This window comes from Rhipicephalus sanguineus, chromosome 5, assembly GCF_013339695.2.
Source record: "Rhipicephalus sanguineus isolate Rsan-2018 chromosome 5, BIME_Rsan_1.4, whole genome shotgun sequence".
NCBI lineage: Eukaryota > Metazoa > Arthropoda > Arachnida > Ixodida > Ixodidae > Rhipicephalus > Rhipicephalus sanguineus.
In genome coordinates, this window is record NC_051180.1 from 206707714 (window position 1) to 206721463 (window position 13750).

General features: G+C 41.3%; 1 long non-coding RNA gene across 1 annotated transcript; it reads left to right on the forward strand.

Moving 5' to 3' along the window:
• The first annotated feature begins 1019 nt into the window (after window positions 1-1019).
• Window positions 1020-8917, forward strand: LOC119393071 (uncharacterized). The gene is made up of 3 exons (XR_005183846.2): window positions 1020-1155; window positions 3484-3584; window positions 8839-8917. It is a non-coding gene; the product is annotated as an uncharacterized LOC119393071 (long non-coding RNA).
• The last annotated feature ends 4833 nt before the right edge of the window (window positions 8918-13750 follow it).

Sequence of the window (13750 nt, forward strand, 5' to 3'; positions counted from 1 at the left end):
CTTCAACCTATCTTGCAATTCTTCAAGGCCAATACTGAATTTGCTGTGTACATTTGGCTGCACATTCTCATCACTTATGCTAAACAACAGGCTTGAGTGATGTGTGGAATTCTTGTCAATCAATTTTATTGATTACCTCGGACGATCTATTCTGCTTCCCACAGTTATTGGGTGCTTTGTGTGCATGTGCTATGCATGCTAGAAATGAAAACAGGGAATGCAGCTGGCAGCATCAACGAATACAATGCCCATAGGCTATTATGAGGTGCGAAATGTTGCCACTGCTAGAATTTACATTATGTGTGCACGGTACTGCTGATTGTGTAATTTAGCACTTTCCAGCTACTTACGCAGTTGGAGCAGATGTCGATCATGTTTACTGTGGTATGGCACGGCCACCAAGTTCGTGCATTCTGCATACCAGGAAACCTGACACGAAGCAACGTATTGCTGTGATGGCAGCTAAGTGAGAACGAATGAGTTTGTCTTCTCTGTACATTTGTCAATACCATTACACAGGCTTGTTAAGTGCATTCAAGCGGCTTCAGCAATGCACTTGCAGCTACAGAGCCAGTAAAGGCAGCCAATTTCATGATCAGAGTTCACTCTGCAAATCCCACTTTCCATAAAGGGCATTGTTTTGTGATAGCTTAAGGTCAAAAGTTGCTCAATTAAACACTTCTTGGTGTCTGACATTACATGAATTATGATAATTGTTATATCTCGTGTGAAATTATGCCATTGTTTTTTTTTCATGTTCTTACTTTGCATACACACTTTACGACTGCACCCTCCCCAACCGAATCTTTACTAGTGCTACATTCTGTTATGGGTGAAAACAATTATTGAACTAAAAACCAGGCCATGGAAAGCAGTATGATGCCCTGTAATGTAGGAGGATGCCGCTATTGCAGTGTTTAGTCTAGAGCTGAATTTAATGAGAAAGGGTAGCAATGTAGGTCATCTGTCGATATTTGCAGACCATAATTGTGTTGTGGTCATTTTGTTATCGCAGGAAGCATCTTCAAAAAGCAGTGCTACAAGGATGTGAGCAGCAGTTTCCCCTCAACGAACGGGTGAAAGTCATGGAAGCCACGTGCCTGCTGCTTCTGGCCTACACAAACATGCAGCCACCATAGTAAAGTTCTTGCAAAGGTGTGAGACATCCCTATGCTGCATGGATTGAGCACGTTAATTGCCTGTTTTTTATAGCTTATAGTAATATGTCTACAAGTGTACTTCCTTCTAGTGTATATTTACATTCTCTTAAAGGGCCAGTCAGCAGGCTCCGACTTCTTTTTTTTACACCTCCCAAACAAGATCGCTAATTCGTACGGAGGGCCGCAGGAATCACATTGTGCGAATGTCAGACACTCTACTTCTAAAAACAATAACCGCACCTCCTCTTCAGCGCTTGACCAGTCCTCTTTGCTAGTGAAGTGGTGTAATGTTGCCTATGCGCAACATTAAGTAACGCTGACTGTTGAATAGTCCTCTGCAATACGAAACGGCATTTTGGCTTTGTGATTATGCAGTATCTGTGGTTGTCACAAGTGTTGCGAATTGGTTTATCTCGCCAGTGCTTTGACTGCGCTTCCTCACCGCACCGCTCTGGCACAGTGGCACACCGAGGAAGCCCCTCTTCAGGATGGTCAGGCTGAGCGAGAAACTGAAACCAGCTGGAATGTTTGTTCTATTCCCTGTGGCTTCATTATTACACCACTTAATCAAAAAATTCATGTGACAACATGTTCACGTTGTACAAGCTTGCAGTTGTCACAAATTTTAGACTCCGGGGTTGTTTAGGGGCCCTTTAGCCTTAAATTATGAATGGTAAATTCTCACGTCACGTGGTTTTCTTGCTTTATTTTTTGCAATGCTGATTTTTAAAATAGCATGTCAGCTTCTGTGAGTGGTAATTTATACATTTATCATACAAAACATCCTGCTATATTCAACAAGTGTTATTATAGATTTTTCGTGGCACCAGAGCCACCTGCTTTTTGCCGTGTGGCAGCTACATGGAAGTTCATTGCTATGCTGCTTTGTTTAACTGATATCTTTTCAATCAATGCGTTTCACAGTCCAGGGTGTTTGGTGTATTTGCATCTTCATGTGTTTAATATCATACAAGTGATGGATTTTTTTTCTGTCTTCTAGTGTTTACTTTGCAGCTATTTAACTCTGGTTTTCAGGGGCATATCTAGACAGGAACATCAATTCTGCTAAGCTTTTGTTTGAAAAGAGACGCTCAACAGAAGTTCCTTAGGTGCATGCCCTGAGCACCAGCCCTTTGGATTACAGAAATATCTAAACTGCATAATGTCTGCAGCTCCTTGCTTAATTGCATGTCTTTCTTCAACGTACAGCTCTTTCCATAATCTTTAACGTTAACCTACATTACCAAGTGAACATCCCCCGCTTCAATACAGTGGTTATAATGGTCAGCTGCTGATCTGAACTGTGCGGGTTCGATCCTTGATGGAGTGGTTGCACTTTCGGTGGAGGTGCAAATCCTAGAGGTTCCTGTGCTTTTAATTTCACGTTTACATACAGAACCCCATTGTTATTATTACATCAGCAAGTGGACAGAGTGGTAATTCTAGATTGTATACAATTTAGTATAACAGACAGCTGAGCTGGTTGGTAGGTATTCATGTTAAAAAGGCGGGGCATGCAAACATGGACACAAGAGAGAAACCAAGACACCACTAACGCCAACTGGAAAGGTGGACAGTGGCACAAAATAAAGTAGACACAGAAACTTATCTGTGCATGGCCAGGCAAGAGGCGATACCTATCAATCTGGCACGCGCGATAGTCTACGTGAGAGATAACTGCTCAAGCATTTGATTTCTTCTTTATGCTAGTTAATCGACGGTTGGCTCTCTTTTGCACTGCCATTATCGATATGCCAGGCCTCGACAATTGGACGCATTTCTTCATTCATGTGCTTGTACAAAACTGCATTCATCGAATTTTGGCGTGCATTTACGCTCTCGACAATGTAAAGGTAGATTAGGTAATGAGCCTCCAGTTAGTGATCTCAGCGTTTTAGGTGTCTTGACTCTCTTGTGTCCATGTTTGCATGCCCCATCTTTTTAACATGTATTCATATAGTGCGAAAGAGAAAAAGTTTTTCTAGTGAGTTATTTGGAAATAAGTTTAGGGCGAACACAAATATAGCAGTGTAAATTAAATTTAAGCGATGAATGTATCGGGCTGGATTAGGAAACGATATAATGGCGAAATATAGCCACTTGCTCTTTGCTTATACTTGTCTCAGTTTCTTGTCTCGTATGCTTTGACAATGACCAGGTGTCGTGTTGGATGCTACTAATTGGTTATGAGCTATACATAGACAAAGCAGCGGCTGTTTGGATGCTTTCTAAACAGCTACCTTATGGGGAGAGAAAAGTTAATTTGGGTTATGTGAGGCATGCTAAAAAAGTACTTGTTTCTGATGTTTTGTTTTCCTGGCAGACATTCTACACGAACTTGCCCAAAGGTGGAAGGAAGGCACGCACAGATAGACGCACAGAAATCATGGGGCTGCCGTAGAAGCTGTGAATGAGCATTAACCTGTGAGTATGTGTCTTAAACATTTTGCTGAAGCCTTTTATTTTGGCTGAACATTCTTATCGATGCTTTGTATTCCCTGATTTGTAGTGCAATATTGTTACATCCTGTTGCTTTCACAACAGAGCTCTTTAGTCTGGTACAAGGCCCAAAAAGTTCGACCTAGATGACCAAATTGCGGCAGCCAGTTGTTTCCACAATTAATGCATTAGTGTAAAAAAACGCAATAGACGGAGCACAAGAAAAAGGAAGACACAAACGGTGCTGTGCTCGTGTGCTCAGTCTTCTGCACTGCTTTGTTTACGCTCTGTCATACCAACACACACAAGCATCCATTTTAGCTTATGTAGTAGTCCAGTTCATACACTTGGTAACGTTCTCCAACGGCAGGATTACCGGATATCTGGCTTGTGAAGTCAATCTAAAGTGCATGCCTATTCGTGTAGACTTGTGTGCATCCACCATTGAGATGGAAATGCAGCTGTGTTTTAATATTTTAGCCATTATAGCTCGTGAATGGAATTTGGAGCTGTGACAGCAACACTTTTGTAGGGGGCGAGTTACTAAATTATTGTAGACTTGTGTGCATCCACCATTGAGATGGAAATTCAGCTGTGTTTTAATATTTTAGCCAGTATAGCTCGTGAATGGAATTTGGAGCTGTGACAGCAACACTTTTAGAGGGGGCGAGTTACTAAATTATTGTGTATTTCTCGATGTTTGCATGTTATAAAAACATAGCTGGTTAAAATTAGTCCAGATTTTACGCTATTTCATAACATATGACCTTCCGTACTGTTCGAAGGCATTGAACCATATGAAATGCTTTGTGCCTTTGTGTGTGTGCCGAAGGTTAGGAGTCATTATACTAGAGATAGATAAAAATAGGTCAGAGGTGAAAGTAAATTTTTCGCAATCAACTTTTTGTGGGCAGTTATTCAGAGCAGGGTTTTGAAGTAATTTAGCAATACAAGCAGATTAGTGCTTCATTTTAGTGTCTGACAGTGCACACTGTTTTATTTTAGTACCTATTTGGGTCATTTCACGCCAGTGTGCCAGGTCGTTTTTTGACCATTTCCAATATTTTGTAAAACTGGTGCTGTTATGTTTCAGTGTGGGAAGTAGTCATTCAAGCGTTATTTTCGGGGAAAGAATTGCATGATGCAGCAAAGACCTTTCAAACTTCGCATGCAGAAATGAAGCTGTGTCAGGCAAATTAATGGACACATGGTTATTTCGTCGAGCTATTACTACAAAGCATTTGTTTCTTTAACATAGGCACCAATCTTTCATGACTATGATAGTCGAATTTATTTTGATTTCAATTTATGCTATTTGCAGTCGTGAGGAAACATTGCAAAATGCACCATTTTTAAGTATATTGTAAAAAAGACTGAATGTTTCATGTGAAATATATTCACAGTATGCGTTCAGTGCATATACCAAGGGTTGAAAATGCTGCTGGCAAAAAGAAGCAAAATTGTCTTCAAAATTGGCACTTGGAAGAAGTAGTGTTTGAACCAATTTGCGGGCTCTCTTTCACTGTGTAGCAATCCCAGCTAAAATGTTGCCTGCACATCATAGTGTGCTTTCCTCGTGCGATAATTTAGACAAAGTTTTTAAGGTGTAATATTATCTTCAAGCGAAAAATAATTTTTTCAAATGAAAAATAACAAGGCTGTGGGAAGTTTCTTGGAGCTTTGCCTTCACTGCACAGCACATCATTGTTCTTGCATGGTATTTCAGACAGAAGTATTGCTTAAATCTGCAACATTTAGACTTGCACTATATCAGCACAGGGGCACCCGCGTGAATCCTGTGCCAATGTGCTGTGCAGCGAAGGTCAAGGAACGAGACTGTGCAGGCTAGGGATTATTCACTTCAGTAAATTTTAGGGGCGAAGCTCCTTAAGGCGGCACCCGTTCGTCCCTCGTAGTCGTAGTAGTCATAGTGCGTAACCAGTCGTAACGCTAGTACCAGATCTTGACCTCCAAGGTGGTGCCGGTGGGAGATTTTTCCTGTGCGTTGTTGAACAATAAAAAATTCGCAGCGTGCGCGTTAACTAAAAGCCGAATTCTTCTGTCTCTCATTCCCCATTAGCAGCCATTGGCATGTTCCAGTAGGAAACGTTAGTAGAAGTAGAAGTGTAAGTGTTAGCTAAAAGCCGACTTCTTCTGTCTCTCATTCCCATTAGCAGCCATTGTTTACCTCCAAGGTAGTGCCTGGTGAGATTTCTCCTGTGCGTGATTAAACAATAAAAATTTTGTTCAAAACGCTGTTGATTGATGAAATAAACCAACGAAAGACGCCAGATGTTTTAAAAGCAAAACGAAGAAACGCCAGATGTTTCTAAAGCAAAACGAAAAGACGCCAGCTGCTTAACGAAAGACGCCAGATGTTTTCTAAAGCAATGGTTTTCTAAACAATGAAAATTCACAGCGTACATGTAAAATTAAAGTGAGCTGCAAGTCGTCATAACTCATCGAACCTTTAGTATAAACGCGCCCGATCTCACGCCGGTGATGATGTACTGGGCAGAATTCACGGAAGATTCACGGTTTACCGATGAACCTCCGCAGCTTCGCCAACTCATCATCATTCACTCCGTGGATATGCTGTGATTTTTCCTTGCTTACAACCAAGCAGTATATATATTTTTTTAATGGAATATAAATTGCCAGCAAAGTATACCACATAATAATGTCTTGGTGACATTTCTGTTTGGAATGCTACATAGGAAAAGCTAAGCTGGAATATGGGTCAAAAGCTATTTTTTCAGACTGTTACAGTTTGGGTGGAACGTTTCTGATTATTTTGTTTTCATAGTAGTTTTATGACAAAGTGGATATCTATTTACTTATTTATTTATTACTTGACAATACTGCTGACACCAGCAAGCAGAATTGCAAAGTGGGCTACAGTGATAAGATACACATAAAATGATCTTGCTAAGCAAAAACAGGAGCATAACATATACAAAACACAAGATAAACCAAGAACATCTATACAACCGTCTTAAGGAAAATGATAAGAGAACAGCACAAAATACAAAGGCAATGAACTTTAGAAATCAACCTTCGGTATTCCATACGAAAGAATTAGTCTTTCTCCTGATAAATGTTAACATTAGAACTTCAGCATTTTGCAGTGTTTCCTTATGGCTGAAAAAATATAACTTGAAATGCAAATTAGTAAACTATTTTAGCCATGAAACATTGCCACCTTCAGATTAAAGAAAGAAATATTCTGCATTAAAACGGGAACAAACAGTGCTGGACACGGGACGAAGAAAGAACAATAGACGAGGGTGCTGTCGCCTTCGTCTACCTTTTTTTTTCCGTCCTGTGCCCAGCGCTGTTTGTTCCCGTTGTAATCATGTACTAACCAGCCCAGTTAGGTGCTCTCCTGAAATATTTTGCTCTAATTGCTCAAAGCAATAACTTTGTATAAGTTATCTTGCATGACGCAGTTTCACATCTGTAGATGGATGGATGCTATGTGTGTTCCCTTTAAAGCGAAGCATTGACATGCAAGTGGCCAAGCTCAATTTTTGAATTGGCTTAATGCCTTTCCTACCTGAATTAAATTTCGTTCCTTAAAAAAACTTATAATAGATAGCTTATTTTTCGGCATTGTACATAAAGACCCTGCAAGTTCGTTTTTGGCTGTTCTCGCTGCTTTTCCACTACCAATCCTCCATCTGTCTTTTACTGATTTCTCTTGTGGATGTGTTCATCTTTATCAAGCTTTCTCTAAGCCTAGGGCTTCATGAGAGCTAGTTCCCAACACGCACATGGGTGGACATTTTTACATTTATTTAAAAGGTGGTCCGTCATTTCCATATCTCTCTCACAACCAGTGCATGTGACGCCTACTTACTGGATCTCACTTTATGACTGCATATTCTAAGACAAGATTAACTCGCTTCAGACATGGCACTAGCTTATCTTATGCTTCCCTCCTTACTTCGTCCTTAGTCTTGCGATAGTTACTCAGAGCTTTTCATTTTTAGTATTTGCTATCCATTAAATCATCTCCACCTCTCTGACATTGCACCTCTTATCGTGCATAAAGTTTAATGCATGCTCTCAGCATCACGAAATTTCGTCCTGGAAATCACTTGACTACAGGTATGATCTTTTTAGCAGCATGATCTTTTTCAACAGCAAAGGAGTTCGTTAAAAAACCACCTGTTATACTTAAAATGGGGATGACTAATTCCATACCTCGTTCATTAAAGTTAACCTCTTTCAATTTCCTTACGCTTGTTCTTTGTGTTGTGCTTGCCTCATGGTTTGCGGTCTTTATGGATCTGGTATACTTAAAGAGTTGAATAGCCGGTCACCTGCTTATGACACTGCAGCTTAAGTATTGCACCCACTATCATTGCCATAGTAGCATTTGGTACAGTAGAGGTTTGTAATGAATGTAACGAGATGTACAGCTCATGAAATAATTGTTGAACAACGAATGTTGTTGGAGCTAGTGATTCAACAAGAGGACTCTTTAGAGGGGCCACGAATTGCATCAAGGTTGCTGCAACAACTTAGACACATCAATTTGTTGAAACATTGGCCCCAACAACACGCTTTGTTCAATGGTTTGACATTCATTCAAGCCGCCATCTTCAGCTCAATTTTTGTCGCGTTAAGATGTACAGTATATACAAGTGTCATGTTGTTTTCTGATAGAATTCAAGAGCTATTGACAGCAAGCCTTGCTTCTCAATTTAATTCTCATCCTTTATGTTTACGCTTTAATCTTTGTCATCTTCAGCCTTATTATATGTGCACTGCAGCAGTAGCCCTTCGCAGTGGTCTACAATTTGCCTCGCCTTGTTCGAGCTGATTCCATTTTACACATGCGCAATTCTTCATTTCTTCACCCACATAACTCTCGGCCGTCTTGGCAGCATTAAGTACAAAAAATGTAACTGTTAAGACTTTTGCTTCAACATCATGACAATTGAATAGAATTGGTAATGCACGTAAATAAATAATCTTGCAGCTAGAACGTAGTGTGTTTAACCCTGAATTCTTGTGTACTATAGCAATAAGTCTTCGTGAAATCATGCTGCTTGTTCTTCATATGATCAGAACGAGTCCAGAAATATCTGCAAAATACCGTTTCTGCTTTTTTGATTTCTGAAACAGTGATGCTAAGGGAGGCCATGTGCACATGCACCATGGTAATGTTTAAATGTGTATAAATTCTGAACATTGCTGTTGCTCTAGGTGTTTTCTTTCACTTCCTTTTCAGACGTACAGAAAGGAGCGAAGTGGAGCTGTCCATGGGCCGTGCAAGCAGGCTTGCAACACTTTTGACAAATATGTTCCTGAATACATCTGCCAAAGTGGCATTTAAAGAAGCGGGTAGTAGTGTACTTCACTGTTTATTTGGCATGAAGCAGCAGGTATCCTGCCGTCATCAGCAAGTTCACACAGTACAGTGCATCTACACATGGCATGCTACCCCCACATCTACCAGCTCGGGATGTGTAGCTTGATTGTAAAATGTTTACTTTGACTTAACACAACAATTATTAACAAAATGACATGAAAGTTTTGCCACCTATGCAGGCGACATTCTCAGTATACGCTGCCAAATATAAGCGGAGTTTGACCAGTCCATTAGTCGCACATTTCCTTGTAAACATCTCGTAGAGGGCCGCTGTTGTTGTTGCAAGCCAATGCGCCGTGATGAATGAACCATGATTCCAAGATTCTTCTTTTCCTCCGACCTTTGTACACGAGGTAGCATCGTCGAATTGATTAGGTCAAAGTTATGCCTTGTCATTCAGCAGCGTTCAACAAGCTCCGTCTTAGAACATGTTGCATGGGTGGTTTTCGCAACATCCTCTTTGTGTTCTTTAACCTTCGATTACCTTCTTCAACCCATTTCGCCTATGCAAGTTGTGTCGCAATCCCCACATTGTACTTCGTAGATGATCCCGCTCTAATCTTTGGCGGTGTTTGTGTATACCTTGTCCTTAGGACATGTGTTCACAAAGCCCAAAGACCGCACACCTGCGGATGATTAGAGCAGGGTACTCTACAGAGTACGTTGTGGGGTTCACGACACCGCTTACATCGGCGAATTGGGCAGGAAAATGCCAAAGACGTTCAAAGAACACAAAGTGGGAATGTTGCTAAAGCCACCCATGGAGCGCATTTTAAGACAGCTTGTTGAATACTGCTAGACGAAAGGTTATAGCTTCGACCTTAACAATGCGACGATGCTGCCTCAGGAACGAAGGTGGAGGAAAACTATTGGAATTATGGTTGATGCGTCATGAAGCATCTGCTTGAAACAACAACCACAGACCCATACCGAACGTGTACGTGGACGTATGTGGCTAGTGGACTAGTCGACCTCCGCTCACTTGTTGCCAGCGTATACCGAGACTGCCACCTGCATAGGTGGCAAAGCTTCTATGGGATTTTATGGTGCAGTTGTGGTACAAAACCATTATTTTGCATTAAGGCAAATGTGCCGTATTATATTGGACAGTACTGGCAGACCATTCTTTAGTATCTTAACGAAGGAGGTACGTAAGAAGACTTTCTTTGAAGGAAATTGTTTTATTCTGGTCACGGAACAGTGTTCTCATTCAAACAAAGTGACGGAGTGCTTTGTTTTATCTGTGGTAACGAAAGCACTTCGTAAGAAGACTCCTTTTTAGAGAAATCGTTTAATTCGGATCGCGGAAAAGTGCTCGGCACCGCTATACCTTCAGCTTTGTCCGTGTTTAGGGGCCAGATTTTTTGCAGTGTAGAGTATGCATCTGTGATCTGGAATGGCATTCCTAATTCCAGCAGCAACGCCATTGAGCGAGTCCAGAAAAAATTCCTAAGCATTTACAACCATCGTTTCGCTAGAAATGACTCTGGATCTCGTTCTAACGCTGCTGGATAATTATCATTGCCATCACTTTGCTGCCGACGAAATCGCGCTGATCTGTTATTTCTTTACAAGCTTGTGCATGGTATCATATCCTGCCCTGTACTGCTCAACTGTCTTAATTTCCGAATTCCACGTAAGCTGACCAGAGAGAATAGACCTTTTCATGTAACCGCCTGCCTCTGTGAACATTCGACCATTGGCAGGATACAACGTCTTTACAATGCTTACTTTTTGGAGCTCGATGTTTTTCACAGCTCCCAGTCGTTGTTCTGCTCCGAGCTTTGCACTGTACTTACATAGCCTTGTACACTTTAATATTTTTTTTCTGCCTGCGCATAGTTGTATATGTGCAATTTTGTAACGTTTTTTATCCCTGATATTTTATTATGAATGTTTCCTTTGTTTTTTCTTGTTTTTTTTCGTGCGCCAGTACAAAGACCTTACGGTTGTTCCTGGGCACATTAAATAAACGTTTGATTGATTGATTATTATTATTATCATTATTATTATTATTATTAGAAGTAGTTAGTAGTAGTAGTAGTAGTAGTAGTAGTAGTAGTAGTAGTAGTAGTAACGCCATTATTATTGTCATCTGGCTATTCAAGCAATAGGGAAGCATTAGCATCAGTAAATAGTCCGCGCGACGGTTTGCAGGTACATATTTTCTCCAAATTTTGACTCAAGTTGCTTCGCAAGGCAGAGTACATTTCCAGGGCAATCTAATAAACAGTGTAAGCTGAATACAGAGGGAGAAATATGTCTATGAATGCAACTTGCATTAAAAATTGTTGACCGGCTATCTTGCGAAGGAAGACTATTCTACCAGTTCGTCTTCATTGTGGAGCCTGAAAGAATTTTTTTTGCGATAGCAATTTCGAGGCTTCGACAGGCCAATTTTGTATTACATTGTTACTGCGCGAAGTGTCAATAAAGTATTATTAATATTATCATTATATTATTATTATTATTATTATTATTATTATTATCATTATTAATATTAATATTATTATTAGTAGTAATATTATTATTATTATTAACACTCTACCGTCCACAGAATACAAAGTCTCTATAATGTTAATTTTCTTGATCTTGACGTTTTTCATAGCCCACAATCATTGTTTTTACTGAGCTTTGCACTGTTTTGACATAGTGTGGCACAATGTACAAAGTCTTCCCTTCTCAGTCTTTCCACATAGTTGTATATATGCAATCTAATTTTTTATTCCCCGTCAATATTTCTCCTGTTGTCTTATTTTACTCCTCCCCTTTTGTGTTCATTTCTCTTTGTCTACGTGTTTTTGCTCTTTTTATTTCTGAAAACTGTCTGTATTGTATTGTTTATTTTTATTGTTTTTTTTTGCGTGCGCCAGCACAATGACCTTACGGTTGTTCCTGGGCACGTTAAATAAATGATTGATTGATTGGTTGACTGAATATTATTATTATTATTATTATTATTATTATTATTATTATTATTATTATTATTATTATTATTATTATTATTATGAAATTATATGGACAGTCTCGACGGGTTTTTGCCGTCGATGTTGCCGTCGCCGTCATGTCCTTCCGGTATGAAGTCCGAATTGATAAGATCCCCCCGCGCTTTGTATGTTCTACCTGCGGGAAAAAGCGCACGAGCGGGGGCGACGAACGCGGCCGAAGCAGAGATCAAACGAGCCAGGCCATTTCCGTCGCTCGGAGGGTGCATGCTATAACATCACCCCGCTCGGAAGACCTGCCGTCGAAGCAGACAGGAAACACCCTGCCCGTCTTTAACGACCATGAAAAGTAACGAGGTCGGGAGCGCGGGGTGGGGGTTGTCGCGTGAGCAGCCACTTTGAATTTTGAATCTAAGGGCGCGGTCGAGATCGCTGGCACGCGCGCTATTTCGAAAGACATCACATCGGGCGGCTCGTATACCCTTCTACGTGCTGCGCTCTCAATCCGAAGTGACTATGCGGAGAGCATCTCTCCCTCGAGCGGCCGTATTCTCTTACACCAGCGTTTTGTAGTTACGCGAGATCGGATACAAAACAGTTAGCTGCCAGCCTCACTTCGTGTAACACTACAATGTGTTGCTATCGCATTCATTGCTTCGCGCTTGCTGTGAAACTGTGACATTTCTGTCGAGGTTTGATGTCATACGCTAGCAGCTTGTGAAATATCCACCGCTAAAAAAGACTTTTCTCTTTCAGACACCTGACATTCCATCGCGCTTTGGAACTGTGAGAGTTCCTTGGTATCAATCGATGCAAAGAGCGGCAAAATTCGGATGAAAAGTATCTTTTTAAGAGAATAGAAATTTGCGCAAGTTGGTTTGCATTCATTATAAAAACAGCGTAGTAACACGAGGGCAGAAAGAAAGGAACAACGAGACGTTGTCCCGTTATTCCTTTCTTTCTGTCCTCGTGTTACCGCGCGGATTTAAAATGAAAAGTATCTTTCTCGTGTTTTTGCTTCGCTTGCTTTACTCTGGCATGTGAATACGTACTTTGCAACCATCGAAGAGCGCTGTGAAGGTGAAGGCCGGGTTGATGTCCCCCTCCGGGGCACGTAGTTCGAGGTCGTTGTGTGCCATGAGACGGAGAGAACGGCGGTGCGACTGCTTGCTTGCATCCAGGAAAGCCACGGAATTGCGGCAGTGATATGTGATGTTTTGTACAGCCCCTGAACTCAGCATTTGCAGGAACGTCAGCTGAATGCGGTCAATCTTGTAGCTCATCTGCGAGAACACACAATTAGAGATTCTTACAGCTTTGTGCACGATAAAAATATTCTTTCCAAAAGTCCATGAAAAGTTTCAATCAGTTTCAAATTATTTAGCAATCTTTTTCAGCAATCGAGTTAAAGTACGGTGATTCAATGTGTTCGTACAATGGTAATTATGGTCAACACAAAACTAAATGCAAATCAGATTAAAAAGTGAAAAAAAATGCCCCCCCCCCCTCCCCGAAGGGAATCGTGAGGAAATGCGAATGCATTTCTTGCGCCGAGAGAGGGTACCGTTGCCGTCAGACGTTCGCCTTCACCGACTTCTGCCATCGCCTTAAGAGGCGCCCAGCCAGCGAACGGTCGAGAGTGAGGCGCGAGCGGACGAGAGAGTGGGGCGCCAGCGTTCTTGGCTCGGCGTTGGCGTTTCACAGCGGCGTCTCGAGCACACATTTCCGGATGTTCTTGAGAGGCGCCCAGCCAGCGAACGGTGGAGAGTGATGCGCGAGCGGACGGGAGAGTGGGGCGCAGGGAGGAGAGAGAGCGAACGGCGAGA